We start from the raw sequence: 14,702 nt of genomic DNA, 5'->3' as shown, positions 1-14,702 counted from the left end.
ACTTTTAAGTTGGTCCCAAAACTATAAAGTACTTTCTAGTCAATAATCAGTCCTTTACTTTTAACAACAAAATGGCTGTTGAGACTGTTCCCAAACCACCTCTACCAGCCATATCTTTCTTTGCTCAGACTGAACGGTCTTTCTTGCTCTCCCAAGGGGATGCCTAATTAATCCTACAATGTGTTCACAAGACAAGGGCAGAGCAGATAAAGAAAGAAGTGATACTGAATAAACGGCATGAAATAAGGTAGTTTTTGTTATTTCTTGAATTAAATAGTAAGTTTAGATAATATGCTCACTTTCTTAGTCTGTATCTGTTCTGTAAAACCATCTAGCATAAAGTCTATTCATATGGCAGATACTCAGTACTATTTGTGGGACTGATTTTAAACTAATCATTTATTTTATTTATTTTTTTAAAGATTTTATTTATTTGAGAGAATGACAGAGAGAGAGCACATGAGAGGGGGGAGGGTCAGAGGGAGAAGCAGACTCCCTGCTGAGCAGGGAGCCCGATGCGGGACTCTATCCTGGTACTCCAGGATCATGACTTGAGCTGAAGGCAGTCGCTTAACCAACTGAGCCACCCAGGCGCCCACTAATCATTTATTTTAAAGAAAAAAAAAGATTGTTTTAATTGTTGATGTTGCTCATACTGTATTCCAAAGACTTAGAACAATGTCTGCCATACATTACAGACTTACTAAACATATGATGAATAAATAGGTGAGTAGGTTCATTTGTGCACCTATAATTCTGATACCATATGGCTTGATTTTGAATTTGCACTTAATAGTACAAAACTGAGTAAAGTGCTTATTCCAAATTGCATACTAAAAAGACAGGTAGGCTTCTCCCAAAATGATACAAAAATGGGAAGGGGAACTTCTCACAATTTAATGTGACTAACCTGTATCCTCTTAGAATGGACTACTACCTATCATTTCCCTTGAAAATCTGAGGGAAAATAACAGGCTATTTACCAAATTGCTTTTCAACCAGCTTATGAATCTCCTATTCTGTGATTTAAGCAGAGACCACAATTAATACAGAAACCAGAAAATAATAAAATAAATTCTGTCTCTTGTACAGAACAATATTTAGCAAATTCAATATTAGGAGGCTGCTTCTAAAAAAGTTTTTCCTCTGGTAAGTAATTTTTTTAAAGCTGGAATGACAAAATTATGCTACTGCACACTCAAAAACAAGTATTTCCTGTATGGAATATTTTACAACATAAGTTGTCTCAATAAATTCATGCGTCATCTACACATTTAAAAGAGTTTTAGTACAGGTGTCAATCAAACTCCAAGAGACCTGCCACTTCTCATTAGCTTACCAACCTTATATTTATACAAATTAAAATAATAAAATGCTTCAGTTGCTTGTTGGTGTGTTTAATTAACTCAGAGCAGTAAATTTCTATAACTTACTACAGTTAACACTTCTAGGATTTCATCACTAGACTCTCCACACCATGAACCTGGGAGCCATCATTTACATTAATGAGAGTTACTAACAAGCAGCATGGGAAAAATTAATTCGTTTGTAAGTCTTTTAAAAAGGTTTCCAATAATATAAATGAGTAGCACTCAAAATTCTAGGCATTATTAACATCAATATTTGCTCTAAAGGAAATAAGGAGAACTACTGCTATAAATTTAAAACCAATCAAGAACTAGTATATAGAAATGATATGAATTATGAGAAAAAGTAACTACCCACATCAACCCTGTGTTAGTAATGAGAAAGAAAGAAGCTGTATATGAAGAAACATGTATTCCAGGCTTAAAGGAAGTAGTTGTAAAAGAAAAGAATGTTTCATAGTAATAGAGATTCTGAAAGGAACAGTACAAAAGGACAGACGCACTTTAAGAAAATTAAATGCTAGCTATATAATTGTGAATAATTTTAATACAGAATAGAGGTAACCAAGAGATAATCTACTTAATTATCTATCATAATGAGATACAATAAACATTTGTAGACCACATACATATAAAAGCTACTCAGGAATCTAGTATATAACCAGGAATGAGGTTGTTGGGAAAGGTTTGTATAGGTTTGTATCATCAAATTATCCTCTGAAATAGATAAACTAACTGAAATTTTCACAAAGGATGAGAGCTCCTTTTCCTCTAAATGTTCAACAAATTAGGTACTAAAACAGACATTCTATTTTTCCCAGGTTGTATCTCTTCTGGTATAAATTTGCATTTTCCTGAGCTGAGTATCTTTTCTTATGTTATTAGACATTTAGGGCTTATTCTTCTGTAACAGCTTCTTTACATACTAGGTCCATATTCCTTTTGGGATGATTGCTCCTTTTCTTATTGATGATATAAAGGTTTTACTTATATATTGTAGATACTGACCCTTGGTTAATTTATGTGCTAGAAAATATCTTCTGATATGTAGCTTGCCTTTTCATTTTTGTTTATGTTTTCTTTTGTTTTAAACAAGTTTTTTTTTAATGAAAAACAAATTTATGGATTTCTCATAATATGGTCTGTGTGTTTCTGTGATTTATTTAAGAGATCCTTTCCAAATTGAAAACTAAGGACTTTCCAAGTTTTTCATTTCTACTGGAATAAAGTAAGATCAAAAAGTTCAGGTAGATGGGAAAGAAATCAATGCTGTGACTACTGCGTTCATTTACTCAGGGTAAATATTTACTGAATGACCATATGCAATGGTAATTTTATATAAAGTCTTTTACTCCTCACATTTCTCTAAAGTCATTATCTTCATTTTCAGATGAGTACACTGAGGATGGTGAGGTGAAATAAACTGATTCAAGGTGTGTTTAATGCCAAAGTTCTTTCAAGACTGAAATCGGAAGGTCATGATTTCTCCTTTCCTAACTTTAGAATACATAGTTTTTATTATTTAAATACCAATATGGTTTATCCCTGTTAATACATACAAAAGTGAATGTATGTTTAAGTCAAATTAGTCATATATTTATCATAACCAATCTGTGATCCAAAATACTTTATAAAGTTATATTACTATGCCCTGAATAAATGTATATTGATATTAACCACTTATAGCTAATCAACTTTGAGAGTCATTTTTATTTCTACATAGACTAAAGACTGAAATATAAACTTTTCCTTCTTTTATCTATGCCTGAAGAAAACTGCTGAGCAACTTCAAGTGAAGTCACTTTACAAAGCTAGGTGAGACACTGGAAGCTTTGGTCAATGGACAGTTGTAATACCTCTTTTGTGTCAGTGTATGTGTTGGTCTGCTGCATCCAGCTTTAGCTGGAACATCTCTTAATCTTCTTCTACACTCAGAAGCTCTGATGTTTAGGGGCCATCTCCTCATGCATGCCTTTGCTGGCCACCCCCAACTCAACCCCATTCTGATCTCCAACATGGCCCTTATCATGCTATGCATGACTGTCTGCCCACTTACTGTCCATTCCTGATGCCACTTCAGCAATGAATGATTTTACCTAATGCCGGCATCTTGAGCAGTAACCGATAACGGACTAGTCCTCAATACATGGTTTGACTGATGTGATGTAACCTTTTTATAATTTAACTCTCTTGTGAATTAACTATATATGAGTTAACTCTCATATCAATTTTTTCATTTCAAGGAATTAGAGAAGAAAAACACTATGAAAACCAGTTGATCATTTAATCTGATTCAGCAGTAATGTTTGGTGATCTTATTAGTTATAAATTATCATAGGGGAGGGGTATAAAAATATGGCAGCAAATAGAACTCTCTGGTTAAAAGAATGACATAAATTTGTTTTATAATGATACTATTATCCTGGACATAAATGTTATCCTTAGAAAACTGTCTAAAGAGGGGCACCTGGGTGGCTCAGTTGGTTAAGTCTCCGTTTTGGCTCAGGTCATGATCTCAGGATCTTGGGGTGGAGCCCCGCATCAGGATCTCTGCTCAGCAGGGAGTCTGCTTCCCCGCCCCTCTCTCTCCCTCTGCCCCTCCCCCTGCTTGCGCTCAATATCTCTTTCTCTCTCTCTCTCAAATAAACAAAGCTTAAAAAAAAGAGAGAAAATTGTCTGAAGAACTATTATCATATGATGTTTTGGGAAGTTAAAATAAGTTCACATGTACCTAAAAATAATTTTATTCTTTCCATGCATTTGTTTCTTCAGAAAAACAAGAGTCCATAAATCACCTACTCCAAACTTTCTGGCTTGGTACAGTTATCCCCATATCCCTCATTATTTGCCTACCAAAAAATCAAACATATAAGAACTAAAGAAAAGAACAGTGCTACTTTCAATGTAACACCAACAAAATAAAGTCTCACTTATTAGAGTAAATGATTAATTCATATCAGAACCCAAAGCATCTATACTGTCATGTGATACATATTGGCAGACTCCAAAAAGCCAATCCATGGACTACCTGGAGAGCTGCCTGATGCTCTCTTGAGAAACACTGATTTCGCATATTCTAATAATGTAACGTTCTTTACCCCATGACACCATGACATAGTCCACTATTAACTAAATATTTTATCTTCCTCCACCAACCCTGCCAAGCATTACACTGAACCTCTATTCTGATTTGAGTACACTGCAAACCAGAAAAGCACTAAGTTCAAGTTGGGGTCACATGTCAGAGTCATCTGGTTTTCTTTTTTATCCTGCTGTCCCATTACATTACTGTATTTTAATTTAGTTGGTTGCAGAAAGCTGAGATGACAATAATACTAGAGAAGACTTCCTCATCCAGATAATAACATCAGCACTATAAAAGCACACTTCATTAAAAACACACACAACAATATGCTTCCAAGTGTCAGCAATGAAATAGCTGCACAATTACTTTGGACTCATTTCCCACATTTCCCTTCTCTCAATGGAATGCCTAATCTTCACAAGGTGTTCATTTCCTGTTTCACCCAGCAACCACCTTCTGCATTTTTATTTTGTTGATCGCTCCTGCTTAAATTTCCATGGGGATTCCTCATTTTAAAACACGCTTTTTGCTCTCACTCCTGAACACAACCCCATCAGCACTGCTGCCTGTGCCTTGGATTACAACAGGCACTGAAGTTAATAGCTTGCCATGGTCCTACGGGACCGTATGCAATAATGATTGTCCTGGCCAGAACATCTAGAGTTAAAACTATGGGCCTACGGTGTGGAGTGTCAGATTACCTAATAGCATTTGCAAAAACTGAACATCCCTTTTGCTCTCCTAATTCAATTCAAGAAATATTTATTGAGTGTCTACACAATACAAGGCTCTCTGCAAGGCAATGGAGTAAGTTTGATGCCAAGTAAGATGCAGTTTCTACACTGAAAATATTTTGGATAAGAAGAGGACAGACAACTCTAGCACATGACTTGTATCACTGGATTGTTGTTAAATGAAAAAGAGTATACATAAACTTAACTTCATTCTGAGATACTACTCAGAGAGAACTGCTCATAGGATTAAGGAAGGCTATGAGAATACACCAAACTATGGGAAATCAAGAAAGAGTTTATGAGAAAAGTTTTAGATAAAAAGAGAAGGGTTTGGGGCACCTGGGTGGCTCAGTCGGTTAAGCGGCTGCCTTCGGCTCAGGTCATGATCCCAGGGTCCTGGGATCGAGCCCCACGTCGGGCTCCCTGCTCGGTGGAGAGTCTGCTTCTCTCTCCCTCTGCCTGCCTCTCTGCCTACTTGTGCTCTCTATCTCTCTGTCAAATAAATAAATAAAATCTTTAAAAAAAAATAAAAAAAAAAAGAGAAGGGTTTTATGTACAATTCCAGGCATTCCAGATAAGCAGAATAGCATAAAGAGTATCAAGGTGAAAAATAATGTAATATATCTGGAAACCAATAGTTAGACTGAAGCATTGGTTATGAACTCAGAGGGAACTGGGATAAGACCAAAAAAGTAAGTAGCAGGCCAGGCTGGGAACCAGTTTGTTTGAACATGCTGTATTTTCCTTCAGCACTCACTAAACTGATAGCTTCTAAGATACAGACACTTGCTTGACTCATTAGTAGATAATAGGCACTAACCTCCCTGCATAGTTGAAGTCAAAGAGCCAAGTCTTCAGACCTGGAAGTTTTTTTCCCCAGCACTCTGGGAAACCTCATTAGTCCTTTGCATTGATACCATTGACTGAAAAAAATGATGTACCTTGTGGCATTATTATAAAAGAAAACCTAGTGCTATGCCACTGGGATTTTCGATTTTCCTTAACCTTTCCTTATGCCCACCTTTCCTTTTAGCATCTACATTTAATAAAAAAATTACATGGCTGCCTGGAATTCCTGTTCCAAAGCTCAATGTATACATAAGAGTAGCTGCAGATTTTACTGAGCATCTTCCATGTGCCAAGCACTGTGCTTCATTTAATCCTCATAATGACCTAGTGGCATGGGTATTATATCAGGCAAACCAAGACTCAGAGAGGACATTTCCACAGTGGCTCAGTGATAAGAGGTGAAGCCCATGCAATCCCAAAGCCTTACATAATTGGAAATAAAAAATGAAAACAAATCCTACCAAATTTAAATAAATTGAGGCGAGAGAGAAGGAAAGAGAGGCATTTTACATTGTACCTTTTAGAGAAAAAAACAAATGTCAAGTGAACCAATTGATAAATGGGATTTAAGTAATTAACATTTTCCACGAGAACTTAACAGAATGACTTAACATACAGGAATCTACATCATGGCATTTTCATCAAAGAGATTTTCCTAAATCAGGAAAAACAGTATTTCAGTCTCATATACAGCCCCTTCCTGATAAACATACATCTCCCAAGTGTTTGCTTAAAAGTACTACACTTATAGTTAGCATGCCATCTTCTGGGCTTGCTTTCCTCAGTGGGCCATATTAAAGTGAATGCTTAATTAACTTGTTACATGACCTCACTTCATCTCTCAACCTGTTTCTCCATGTGTGAACTGAAGGGTTAAATCATATGATCTAATAATACTCTGGTTCTAAAACACAATAAATCTGTAATTCTGCATAGACATAAACATTTTTTTTCTATCTTCATTTTTGTTCGTTCCATGGTGTTCCCTTAGGTAGTTATAATGGAGTCAGACCACAGACATTTGGGAGTTTTCACATTAACAGAGATTTTTTCATCCTAGGTCATATTCCTGTAATCAAGTGGAAAAGCTGAAAGAATAATTGCATTCATTTCAGTAATATTAGTCACCTTGAAAAATATTTGTTTGATTATACTTTTAAGTTATACAGCAAGGAAGAAATTTAAAAAAACAAAAAACAAAAAACACCAAAGCATTTGGTCCACCCAACTGCCTCAAGTTATCACATTCATTGTTCAATTTAAGTTCTGAGATCTAGGGTACTGAGTGTTCTAAATGCCAGCATCTGAGCAACAACCTATAATAAAATGAAAATGAAAGGTTATAAAGAATGTTCAAATTTATAGGATAAACAGAAGAGTTGAAAATTAAAGCCACAGCACTGAAGCCTAATCATGATGTGAAAATCTCTACTTCTGGAAGGAGGCCATCAGATTTAACTGGATGCTATGAAAGCAAACAGATGCTAATTTAGTGAAAACAGCAACCCAATTCTGAACGGTCTGCATTAAAACAGCTTGATTAACAAACAGAAGCTGAGGATTCTTATAGGAAGGAGTCTATAATTCTTAATATAAGATGTGTCAGCAGGTGGTTAAGAATGCCTGAAGCAGGTAATAATAGAAATGAAGAGTCAGAAGTACAGCAGTCTAAAAACATTTATGTTTTTAATATAAGTTTTATACCAACGAAAACCCAGGTGCCGGTCACTATTTCTATAGAGAATTTCCTTCTTTGCAAGCAATATTCATGGTATCCTAATTGCTTCAAGGAGATGCCATTAGAAAAATTCGCATTCATTTATTCAACAAGTCAGTGTTGCCAAGTCAAAAAGTAGGCTGAAGGAATAGAGAAATAGGGAATCTCTCAGCTCATGGCCACTCTGAAAATTCCTGTCTCCTCCTTCCTGGCAAAATGCAATCTAGTTATGCTGAAGAGGGAGCTCCAGAAACATCTAGACATGCCACGGTGGCTGCAAGAAAACTAGAAGACTCTAGTCACAGGACTGGAACCTGTCTGGCCAGTCTCCTTATATATAAGCATATATATGACTGCCTTATGCATTCAGTCACAGAAAAGGTGTTAGATAATTAAAACAGACCATTCCTTCTCTCATGAGCATCAGATCCACATGCAATGACTATGACCTGGGCCCAGTATTATCTGTTTTTGAACACACCATAGTTTCTTTATATACTCTTAAAATTTCTGTCTCTAAAAGAAATCAGAATCAGCCAGGTAAAAAAGACAACTCCTAGGGTTTAGTCCAAGATATTCCATAGGAATAAACATAAGAACAAAACAATCAAGGAAATGGGAAAAGCAGCATTAACATGTCTCTAGGTTCCAATGATTCCATTATAGAAAAACAGTTACCCATCTTTTAGAGTTTTGTAAAAGCCTTGTTGTGGACAGGTCAGGAAGTTTCGAAAGTGCCTGCCAATCATACCACTCCTTCTGAGAATAAAACAACAACCTTAAGACATTTTTTGAGGGCTTGAAAAAGCCTTATGCTCTGACCGGCTATGTCCTAGCTCAATGATTGTTTTAGTAATCCATCCGGAATGTATCATCTAGCAGACGGTTAAGTAGCACAATAACAATGACTAATACATTTCATTTCAAAAATCACTTTAAAACCTACTTTTCAGTCCTCAGTGAAAGAAGGAATAAAGGGTAAAAGAACATTGTGGCTGGACTCTGGTTACATTCTTTCGTGTTTTGTGGTCTGAGCCTCAAAATGAATGCAGCACAGATTTCAGAGTTTCCCTTTACAGTGTGCAGGTGCACAAGTAATGGTTTAGGCAAGGCATCAGTTCAAACCTATGTTTCAAACAGGCCAAAGAACTGTCTCCACCCACCTGCACAGCAAAACTGGCTAAATAGGACTCTGAACTCCACTATCTCATGTGCCAATAGCCAAATGAAGCAGGTAATCAGAAAGGGCAGAGGTTGAGGATTCCTAGGCCGATTACAACAAGTATAATGTATCCGATGAGTCATTCAATTCCTATTTTCCATCTCCCATGAAGACCTGATTCCATCTAATAACCTGGAAAGGTTTACATCAACATTGACACACTGAGAAGAAAACCAGGTCTCATCTGCTATTCCAGTGATCCAGGCTAAGAAAAATTGAGAGATTGATTCAATCAACAAGCATAATCAATAAATTTATTTTTATTTATATATCTATTTGTACATCTATGTTGTTCCAAAAGGATACAAACTGCATAAAGCCACCTAAAATATTTGATAGTTTATAAAATCTGAGACAGCATCAATTGTGAACTGCATCATTAATTTATGTACCACTAAGAAAAGATGAATGAAAATAAAAACACAACATACTAAATTAATAGGATGTGGGAATTTATAGAATTAAACATTGACATTAAAAAAAAGAAAGATCTTGGGCGCCTGGGTGGCTCAGTTGGTTAAGCGACTGCCTTCGGCTCAGGTCATGATCCTGGAGTCCCTGGATCGAGTCCCGCATCGGGCTCCCTGCTCGGCAGGGGGTCTGCTTCTCCCTCTGCCCCTCCCCCCTCTCATGTGCTCTCTCTCTCTCATTCTCTCTGTCTCAAATAAATAAATAAAATCTTTAAAAAAAAAAAAAAAAGAAAGATCTTGAGGTGTCTGGGTGGCTCAGTTGGTCGGGCACCCGACTCTTGGTTTCTGTTCAGGTCATGATCTCAGGGGTCGTGGGATCCTGGGATTGAGCCCCATGTCAGGCTTTGTGGTCAGCATGGAGTCGGCTTGTCCCTCTCCCTCCCCCTCTGCCCCTCCCCCCACCTCTCCCCCAGCTCTTGCACAGGCACTCTCTCCCAAGTAAGTAAATAAATAAAAATCTTCAAAAAAAGAAAGATCTTACATCAATAACCTAACTTTACATCTAAAGAAACAGAAAACAAAACCCAAAGCTAGCAGAATGAGGGAAATAACAGAGTGGAGATAAAATAGATAATAAAAAAACAGTAGAGAGAATCTATGAATGATAGATGAGACTGAGAGCAGCTTATTAGTTACATATAATCATAGCCCAGGGGAGGAGGACACTATATGCCATGCAGGGTTACATGAGGGTGACACACAGGAAGATAGTGAACAACCAGGGTCTGTGGGAGACAAGACTTTTTTGTATTAAAAGGAGGCAGTGCTGACTGGTCCCTGTGGGAAGATGTGATTGGTTTCTTTCCACAATTCCCCGGCTGGCAAGGAACTGAAATTCACTACTCAGGAATAAGAAGAAACTACACGTAGGTCCCTGGATAAGGAGTCTTGTTTAGATAAGGGAACTTTATCCACAGAAGCAGCAAAGGGAGGATATTCTAGGCCTTCCAGGTTTCACCAGGCATCAAGGCTGCACATAATACATACCTTAGTTTTAGGCCTTAAACTATTAACAACCACCCAGAGAATGGGAAGAAAATATTTACAAATGATATATCTGATAAGGATCTAGTATCCAGAATACATAAAGAAGTCTTACTGCTCAACAATAAAAAAAAAAATGAGTGATCCAATTAAAAAACAGGCAGAAGACTTGAACAGATTATTTCTCCAAAGAAGATAAACAAATGGCAGCAAGGACACAAAAAGATGCTCAACATCATTAGTCATTAAGGAAATACAAATGAAAATTACAATGATATACCACTTCACATCAGGAAATGTAAAGTGGTGTAGCTGCTATGGAAAACAATTTGGTGTTCCTCAAAGAGTTAAACATAGAATTACCATATGACCCAGCAATTCTACTCCAAGATGTATACTCAAAAGAATTGAAAATGGATACTCAAATACTTATACATGAATGCTCAGAGCAGCACTATTCACAACTGCCGAAGGTGGAAATAACCCAAATGTCTATCAACAGGTAAATGGATGAACAAAATGTGGTATATACATTCACTGGAATATTATTGGGCCGTAAAAGTGAATGAAGTACTGATTATGCTACAACATGGATACCCCCTGAAAACACAGGCTAAGTCAAAGAAACCTTAAACAAAAGGTCACATATTATATGATTCCATTTATATGGAATATCCAGAATATAGGTAAAGCTACAGAGACAGAAAGCAGACGGGTCACTAGCAGGGGCTGGGGGAGGGGGTTATTGGGTGGGGTAAGAATAGGGAATGACTGCTTAATGAGTACAGGGTTTTCTTTTGGAGTCATTAAGTGTTTTGGAACTAGACAGAGGTGGTGGTTGCACAACAATGCACACATACTAAATGCCACTGAACTGTACACTTTAAAAAAGTTAATCTTATGTGGATTTCACATCAATTTTTTAAAAAGAGAAAAGAAAACACACCAATGTCCCTTTTGTCAAACATATACATTTCAGGATCTCTTTATATGTTTCTGAAGTAATACTTCGGCTATCAACTAATCAATGGTTTTAAAAGGCACTGATTTAAACTAAACATGTGCTCCCTGCCCTCTATTTACAAGCTGAGTGTCACTGTCCTACCAGATACGGTACTAAATAATTCCATTTGGTGCCTACCTTTTCTGCCTCTCCTCTTGCAGTTTCCTAAATATAGTGGAGGATATTTCATTTCTTCATTCCAATGAACACAATAGTCTCTCAATCTAGAACAGCAGTTCTCACCCCTGACTGCACATTAAAATCACTTCAGGAGCTTTAAACAAAACAAAACAACAACAACAAAAAAAACCTCATGTCTGGGCCCTGTTAACTGAATCAGAATTTCTGGGGAAGAAGCCAGGAATCTGGGGGTCAGGAGCTCATTTTTAAAGGCTCCCCAGATGACAATAATGTGCAGCCAGTGTTGAGAATAACTGACCTAGAATCATCTATATCCACTTCCCTTTAGCCAAGTGCAGTGTTTTCTAAACTCCATCATTCACCTATCAGTTTTGGAAAGTTGTGTTTTTCTAGAAATGTAGCCAATTGCATTTGAATTTCAAATCGAAAAGCATAATGTTGTTCCTAAGATCTTCTTATCTTTTAATGTCTATATATCTGTAGTGACATCTTCTTTTCCCTTTACTTATACTAGTTGTTTTGCCTATCTCCTCTTTCTAAATTAGTCCTACTAAGGGCTTATATATTTTCCAGTTGTTTCAAAGGCTAGAACTTTTTTCTTTTTTTAAATAAAGATTTTATTTATTTATATGCCAGAGAGAGAGAGAGTACACGCACACAAGCAGGGGGAGCGGCAGGCAGAGGGAGAAGCAGGCTCCCTGTCGAGCAAGGAGCCCGATGCGGGACTCGATCCCAGGACTCTGGGATCATGACCTGAGCTGAAGGCAGACGCTTAACCGACTGAGCCATCCAGGCGTCCCAAAGGCTAGAACTTTTGCCTGTATTTTTTTTTTCCATTGTTCAGTTGTCCATCTAATTTCTGCTCTTACCCTTCTTTCCTTCCTTCTAATTTCTTAGGGTTTAACGAACTCTTCTTTCTCTCGGGGTTTCAAAAGGAGACTTAGATGAATGATTTGTAAATCCTTCTTTTTTTCTAATACATACACATTTAAGGAAATAAATTTCCCTCTGGGAACAGATTTAGCAGCACCTTACAAGCTTTCATATGCTATATTCTCTTATCATTTAGTTCAAAATAATTTCAAACTTCCTTTACAGTTTCTTCTTTGACCTATAGGTTTTACAGAAGTACACTGTTTAATACCTACACATTTGGGGATTTTATTATTAATTTCTCATAAATTCCACTGTGGCCAGTAAACATACTGTAAACTACTTCAATCTCTTGAAATTTGTTGAGGCCCAGCATAATCAATTTTGGTAAATGTCTCATGTATACTTGAAAAAGAATGTATCTGGTGTTATACGCAACTAATGAATCACTGAACACTACATCAAAAACTAACGATGTACTATACGTTGGCTAACTGAACATAATAATAATAATAAAAAAAGAAAAAGAATGTATATTCTATAGCCGTTGGTGCAATATTCTTTACCCATAACTCAGGCCTAGTTCATTGCACTGTTCAAGTCTTTTAGATTCTGATTGTTTTATCTGCTTTTTCTAATAATTAGTAAAAAAATTTAATGTTCTCTGCTACAATTGTGATTTCCTTGTAATTCTGTGAACTTTTATCTGTATGTTTGAAGTCATGCTTTTAGGTGTGTGTGTGTATAACTGACAGTATTAAAACACCCCACTTTTTAAAATTGCCTTAAACTTCATTTTGTCTGATATTAGTGTAGTTATCTTAGCTCTCATATGGATATTTGCATAATACATCTTTTTCACTCTTATATTTTCAATATTTCTGTGTCCTTATATTTGAGGTACCTCTTGCAAGGAGGATAAGTGTAGTTTTTTATTCAGCCTGACAATCTTTAAATAGTATATTAATAACATTTACATTTAATGTAACTGCAGAACAAGTTTGGGTTCATAAGTAAAAATTTACTATTTGTCCCACTTGTTTAATGTTCATTTTCCTTTCTCTTCTTGCCTTTTATTGGATTAACAAAGTACTTAAATTTTTTTCTATTTATATCCTCTATTAATTTTTTGCTTGTACCCAACAATTCTTTTAGTAGTTACAAGATTATGATATGCATCCTTGATTTAGTAGTCTCCTATAAAGCAGTATCTTTACCCTTTTCCAGACAATGCTAGGATCTTGGAATACTTTAACTCCATTCCTACTTCCCAACTTTTGTGTTAGTCATGCATTATAATTCCACACATATTTTATGTATATGTATTTCATATTTTATGACCCTACCATTTGTTTTGTAGTCAAAATTAATTTAGATATACTCACCCTTTCTTTTTTTTTTTTTAAAGATTTTGTTTGTTTATTTGTCGGAGAGAGAGAGTGCACAAGCAGGGGGAGTGGCAGGCAGAAGGAGAAGCAGGCTCCCCGCTGAGTAAGGAGTCCAATGTGGGACTCGATCCCAGGGCCCTGGGATCATGACCTGTGCCGAAGGCAGATGCTTAACTGACTGAGCCACCCAGGCATCCCACATACTTACCCTTTCTATTGTCTTTTTTCCTTCCTGCAAATATTTCCATGTTTCTGTGCTATGTTTATTTTTATTCTGCCTTTAGTATTTCCCTTAGTATAGGTCTGCTGGGATGCATTTTCTCAATTTTAATGGTCTGAAATGTCTTTTATTTTGCCTTTAATTTGAAGGATTATTTACTGAGTATAGAATTCTAAGTTGGCAGTATTGTTTTATAGTACTTAAAAAAAAAAAAGATTTATTTATTTGAGGGGGGGTGGGAAGTGGCAGAGGGGGAAGGAGAAAGAAACCCAAGCAGACTCTGCACTGAGCATGGAGCCTCATGCCAGGCTCCATCTCATAACCCTGAGATCACAACCTGAGCCGAAACCAAGAGCTGGACGCTTAATTGACTGCGTCACCCAGGTACCCCGTTTTATAGTACTTTTAAAATGTCATTGCATCACCTTTATGGTTCCTAAAGATTCTATTGAGAAATTAGCTTTCAGTCTTATTAATGCTCTTTTGATGCTAATCTGTCTTTTTTTTTCTAGGTACTTTTAATATTTTCACTTTGTCTTTGGTTTTCAGCTATTTTACTATAATTTCCCTGTTTGCTTTGTACTTACTATGGGTTGTATTTAATGCTTCTAGAATTTGTAGCTTAATGTGTTTCATCAAATTTGAAAAA

The 14,702-nt window shown here is 36.4% G+C and overlaps 1 protein-coding gene and 1 long non-coding RNA gene across 5 annotated transcripts in view; both read right to left on the bottom strand.

Annotated features, from left to right (window-relative positions):
* Positions 1–14,702, bottom strand: part of LOC144379449 (uncharacterized) — a 707,761-nt gene that overhangs the window by 235,550 nt on the left and 457,509 nt on the right. The window lies entirely within an intron of this gene.
* The window catches only part of UVRAG (UV radiation resistance associated), a 316,572-nt gene that overhangs the window by 102,913 nt on the left and 198,957 nt on the right, over positions 1–14,702 (bottom strand). The window lies entirely within an intron of this gene.

Source organism: Halichoerus grypus, chromosome 11, assembly GCF_964656455.1.
Source record: "Halichoerus grypus chromosome 11, mHalGry1.hap1.1, whole genome shotgun sequence".
In the NCBI taxonomy this organism is placed as follows: domain Eukaryota; kingdom Metazoa; phylum Chordata; class Mammalia; order Carnivora; family Phocidae; genus Halichoerus; species Halichoerus grypus.
This window is presented reverse-complemented; position numbering and strand designations above follow the sequence as displayed.